The sequence below is a fragment of the Diachasma alloeum genome, unplaced genomic scaffold (genome assembly GCF_001412515.2).
Source record: "Diachasma alloeum isolate Michigan unplaced genomic scaffold, Dall2.0 Dall_scaffold_01269, whole genome shotgun sequence".
Taxonomy (NCBI): Eukaryota; Metazoa; Arthropoda; class Insecta; order Hymenoptera; family Braconidae; genus Diachasma; species Diachasma alloeum.
Window position 1 is genome coordinate 31,619 of NW_021681377.1, and position 6,759 is coordinate 38,377.

Here is a 6,759-nt window from a genome sequence, read left to right on the forward strand (position 1 = left end):
TGGCCAAGTCTCAAGGGTATTTCGAAAGGAAATACCGAGAGGGTTTGGAGATCCATAAAAACCCTAACAACCTCAACAGGGACAGAGGATATCAAGTGAACCCCATTTGGAAAACCGTCCTCCCGGTTTTTTAATTGACCAGCTGATCAATTAAAAATATATGATTGGCTGACCAGCCCCCCCCTGCCCCTTCCCCCACCACCACAAGGGAAGGCATATAAGGACTACCCCTAGACATCGGAGCTCAGAATCGGAGCTCATAGCCCTGAAGATGCAGACTGCAATGTTTGCGAAACGTCGGCGCAACGCTGAATCCAAACGCAGCATCCATCCGGAAGCCAAAGATTTCATTAATCATGGCCGCGATAGCCTCAAAACTAAGATGTACAATAATTACTGGTACCAAATTGTTTATTCAATAATATAAAAATTATCAATAAAGAATGTGGAAGTATGGTTGTTGCTGCAGTCGATGGTGCCATCTGCGTCTCTTTTTTACTCGTCTATGCTCTTCACGAGATCGTTTCTCGGTAGAAGTCAGCTTATCACCATCGTTGATATCCAATGAAGTACTAGGTACTGGTTCGTTCTCCTCTTGTGTCAAATGATTGATTTTGATCCTTTCTTCAACTCCCAATTGTCTACGACGTTGAACAAGTTTGAAGTTTCCTTGTAGATCGAGAAAATCTTGAAGGAAGTCCCATGCCGTTTGTGGTGGATAATCACCGTAGTGATTAATTACAATTTCATCATATTGAGCAACATAAGGTGGAATGGTACCTAACAATTCAACTTTATCTGGACTCAAGTGTCGTTCATTTTTCGACGCACATCGACGTTTTTTTATGACATCCAAATTTCCTTGCAAGTCGATAAAACCTTGCAAACAGTTCCAAGCTTTCTATGGTGGATTCTCACCATAATGTCTGATAACAACTTCATCGTAATTAACCAAAAATGGTGGGAGTGAGCACAGGAATTTCACTTCGTCCGGACTCAAGTGATCCATGGTGAAGACTGACGATCTTAGACTGAAAATGTTGTATATAATCGGCAAAGAATATTCTAAAATCAATTGAGAAGTTTGACACATTTTCATTTAGGTGTTACAATTTATGACGCAACTTTCTGAGTAGCGAGAAGAAATTTCGAGAAGTCTTCTGTCCCAACTCAGTTTTAATGGCGTCATTGTTTTTCGATGGTTTTGACTGGAGAAAGATCTCATCTGCTATTTTAATTCTCTCTTTCCAAAACAGATTCGTGATAGTATCTTCAACTCCTTCCTTCTGCTGTCCAATACTATGCGATTCATACAGAAGCTGACGATGTTTTTTGAGAATAAAATAATTTTCCAACAGATAAATTACATCTCGAAACAAGTCCAATGCTGAATTCGGTGGAACATCACTATAATGTGTCTCAATTATGCAAGAATCATCATCCTCCCGCGGTGGTCTATCAGGAGCATAATAACATCTCATTATTTCAGGAGACCCATAGGCTTTAATAACATGCTGAAGTAGCGACCACCCCTCAGAAGGATTAGAGCTATAATGCTTATCAACAAGACCTGCATAATCGTATTCATAAGGTGGCACACTGTACAAGAATTTCAATTCGTCTGAATTCAAGCGCTCCATGATAGAAACTGATGATTCTCACATTTGGAATGGTTCTTATAATCCGCCTCGAATGTTCTAGAACCTCAATCAATGACGCAATTTATTCGTTTGATGCGTAATAACTTGAAGATTCTGCCAGTTCACTTGAACTATGAGTCATCATTTTCGCAGGCTATAAAAAAGGCGATTTCTCAGGAGATATTCAGTCGCAAATCAAATTTCACTGGAGCAGTATCCAACTTATATATATCAAGATGGAAGTAATTTTGGACGCACAAGGTTTCAGATCACCTTCTCATGAGTTCATCATTAAAGAATTGGCATTCATAAATATTCACACAAGTGATAATGGATTTGAGGGCCGTGAATGTATAATTTTCAAAACTCCATATTCATGGGATGAATTACCATCAAAATATATAAATGTGAATTCTTGGCTGATTGATAACTTCCATGGAATATCTTGGGAAGCTGGTGATACACCTTACACTGATGTGAAACAAGTGGTTAAGAGAATCGCAAAGAATGCCTCTGTTATCTACGTTAAAGCACTGCAGAAAAAGCAGTGGCTTCAGCAAATTCTAATGGATTCCAAACCTGTCATAAACTTGGAAGATTTGGACTGTCCTAAGTTAACTGACTTAACACGCCCAGAATGTTCTCACCACAATCATAATCATCATGTTGTCAAATACATGTGTGCTCTCGAGAATGTCAAACAACTAAAGAGATGGTATTTAAAAAATTGTACCGCATGTCTGGATCGATCTTTGAAAATGTTCTGTAAACATATGAGTTTACACCAAATGAGTGCAGAAGATATCTCATTCTTCCCGAAGGAATTTTTACTTGTTTTTGCTTCTCATAGTATTGAAGATATCTGGGAGAAATTGCCAGAAACATTGAAACGAGACAAAGAAATCGCAAGTTATCGCAAATGTCGTGAACATTTTCACAGAGCCCCCCAGGATGGAAAGGATGAAGTCGATTCTGATGATACATTCTTACATAAACTTGTGCCTATGAAAAAAGACTGCTTTTTTTGTAAAATGTCAGATGTTTAATAAACATAAGAATGAAATAAGAAATTGCGAAAACTGTTTTCTTGATTTTTCTAAATATCCTAGCACCCTATATAATGTACTAGAACATTCTACAAACGTATGACTAACGTTTGATCATCAGAGCTATTCTACAGGACTGTTTCCACAGTGATGCTCAATATATTTATAAACGTATATAATATAAATAGTTTAATCCAGTTTATGATCATTCGCAGTATTTCTACTTCAGTCTCCTCACCTCGTGCTCGCGAGCTCAGGCTCCTGGCCCCTTGCTCCTAGGCCCGGGTGTCTAGACCCCTCGCACGCTCTACTCAACGAGTTGACCCTTACAATCGACCCATACCCCTACAACCAGCTGACCCTTATGAACCTCGAGACCCTTCACCATCCGCCTCATACCCCTACAACCAGCTGACCCTTATGACTTTCGAGACCCTTCACCATCCGTCTCATACCCCTACAACCAGCTGACCCTTATGACCCTCGAGACCCTTCACCACCCGCCCCATACCCCTACAACCAGCTAACCCTCGAGACCCTTCACTACCCGCTCCATACCTCTACAACCAGATGACCTTATGACCCTCGTGACCCTTCACCACCTGCTTGACCTTGATGACTCATTTTTCAAGGTCAAACTGGTCCAGAAGCGGCACTACATATCTACTGAAGAATGAAGCGGCTGTCATTCATTGAAAATATAATTCTCGATTGCTTCATCTCAATTAGGGAAGGGAGAAATGAAATTTTGAATGAGAAGAATTTGTTCGAAGTTACTCCGCGCTTTCATTCAAAATTCATTCCTCCGCTCCTAATTGAGATTAAGGAATGAAACCGCTGCCTATTATTGAGTATATAATTCTCCATCGATAGGCGTTGGTTTCATGTCTTCATCTCAATTAGGGGGGGAGAAATGAATTTTCCAATGGGGGGAGCCCGTCCGGGCTCAATCGATGCCGGAGACCATTGGGGGTTCCCCCGCGCCTTGAAAATTCATTCCTGCGCTCCTCATTGAGATTAAAGAATTCAGCGGCTGTCATTCATTGAAAATATAATTCTCGATCGATCGGCGTTGGTTTCATTCCTTCATCTCAATGAGGGAGGAGAGAAATGAATTTTTGAATGAGAAGAACTGGTCTGGAGTTACTCAGCGCTTTGGAAATCCAGTGCTGGTAATCTCCCCTATAATCTCTGGTCTCGCTGAGAGCTTTTAGAGAGTTATCGGAACAAGTGATGCCATCTCTGAGATACACTGAAACGAAAACTCCTAAGGTACCTTCCTGCAATATCATATTGACTGTAATATACCGACATATTCAAATACCGACATTTTTTTTAAGGTATAAATTCTGATGTATGGAACAATTATCATAATGATACGATAGAATGATAAAATCATGAAGAGTTCAGGTGTTGTATTGCTTATACCATGTATTACTCTCTTTGTCGACCTACAGAGTATCGTAAATTAATTAAATTAGCAGCAATAACATTGTCACTTAACTGCGATAGCACGCCTATCAATGTCTCACTGATTTGAAGTTGGTATCTATTCCGATGAAAATGAAAGTAATTTCTCTTTTTTCATAAATTGACTGCTGACTATCTTAGAAATGAATAGAATTATAAGCAATGATTTTTAGTGAGCATAATACTTCCACGTATCATACTTCCAAAAAACGATCCAGGTAAGAAGAGTTGCCTTTCGCTGAAACATGGTAAAGAGAGTTTGCAGGATTTAATTTGATACCATGCAGTTGATTCACGAATAGAAATAAATATAATCTCACTTTTTGGTCGAATAGTCGCAATCACGTACGTATTGTTCGAAAATCGATATTAATGTACATTCTTAGTGAAGAAAAATTGCTTTATCCATTTATGTGTAATTTTTTATTCTTTTACAATTTCAAATTTCATTGAGAATACAAATTTGTAGAACACCATTTATTAACCAAATTATTGAAGTGTACAACCGAATGTCCCATATTCAATGGGATACGAGCGGTTATGAGACTATTATCAATTTGTACCTACCATGGTGATAGAAATGTTATTATTATAGAAAAGGAGCTTTGTGAAAGTTTAATATCACAAAATATCCTTGTTTTTAAAGCTATCCACGGTTAATCTGTAGCTATTTGGACAGCGTTTCGTTGTACACCTTATGGGCCATGAGTATATTTGAAGTTTGGCGCTTCTATTGATTTGTCACTAGCAAAGTGGCGGTCGTGGCGGTCACCCGCCCGTATTCATGTATAGTACATTCATGTATGCGTAAGCCAGGTCGAACTGTACATTAGCAAAAGTTTGTGTTTTAACACGGGTTCTTCGTTTAGCGGGATACCAGCCCAAAGCGTGAAAAATTTCAAGTGTGACTCTCTTGCGACAACAACCTTAAACGCGCCCGAGCAGTCGGGCAGTATAGAGTGAATTCGGCAACGCTAAAGCCTAAATAACACGGCGACGAATCCCCGCGGAGGTGACCAATCGCAGGGATGTTATGTCCTATCCAAGTTACTAGGAGGACAGTAGCGCCATTTGGAATATTGAGCGCCAAAATTTGAAGTGTGGATTCGTTAGCCGCTAAACCTCTGATGCGGACTCCATCGATGTTGACACGTTCAATGATAGGATAATTGGATTGAAGGTTTATTTGTGAATAAATCCAAACACCAGTGCTTAGGAGAGCACATTAACACTTTTATTCAAAATAACTCTTGACTCAAAAATCTAAAACTTGGACTACAAACTGGATGAACTTCTAATAAACTTATAAAAACTCATAAAAACTCTGAAGAAAAACTACTTGAAGAGAGAAGCTTGAAAAGTTGTCGGAACAATAGCCACGATGGGACTGACTTAAACTTAAGTTTTAAATCTAAGGGTTGGCTCAAAACACCTCCACTAGACCAAAAAGTTGCGCGCGCAATCCTGGCCCAGAGGAAAGGGAAGAGGGGTATGCTAAAACAGAACAGGGGAAATGAAAAGAGGGAGGAAGGGAAAGCGTGCGACGTCGCCAGTTTTCCTCTTGAGGGGTCTCAGGCCCTCCGCGTAGGAATACAATGAACAAAGGAGAACCCAAACACGTGTGGACCACTTGAAACAGAGAAACTTTCGAAATATACCAGAATTGAGATTTTCCGATTTTATGACTGATGACCGATGTGTTTATTTTTCTCTCTGAGTTTAGAATTTTCAGGAAAAGCCTTTCTGTAACGAATTTTGGAGAGTAATTAATTGAGAACTCAACTCAAGTACTTGACATCTACGATTGCTGGCAACGGTTGTTCTTACACTCGTCAAATTATTTTTTGTCCATTGTTCATTGTCCTCTGTTCGACCATTTTCTTGGCATTCTCAAATTTCAGACTTTTTATATTCATTTTGAAATAATAATTCAAATCTCGCGGATTAAAATGGCCGATAAATAGTACCATTTATAAAATTCAACGTCGGGACGTTACAGGGACGCGTTTGGTGACCAGACTAGGGTTACAGAAATTGAACGATTTTGCTTATATGGTGCTTCTTGCCAAAGGAGTAACCTCACAATCAGTCGTATACCCCCACTCTAGCCACATCCCCACTTATACGCGTGCTCCCCACCATTCCGATCGAGGTTATTTCTTTGGCAGAATTCAGTATAATAACGATGGGATACGGATTTTTTTTTCCAATCACAATGCATTATTATACCACTTGATTCTGATTGGATGTTAAGCAAAATCGTCTCACCCTGGCGAATAAGGATCCATGTTGTAGCATGGATGTAGCATGGATATGCATGGATGTCATTTTAAGGCGAAAAATGGGCCAAAAATGATTGGAATATAATCAAAAAATTATTTAAATGCTGATAGACAAACAATTGGTCCCAATTAATACCCATTAATAGGTTATTTTGTATAATTAGGAGAAATTATTGATGGTGTGCTGTGTGGTAAAGAAGTTCAGATGGGAGAATGCCGCGAGATGGCGCCAGTGTTAAATTATCGAGTCGGCGGTAAACTGTCAGCAGTCGCAGGCATATTTTTTATTCTATTTCACTTATGAATATTAGATAGGTTTGG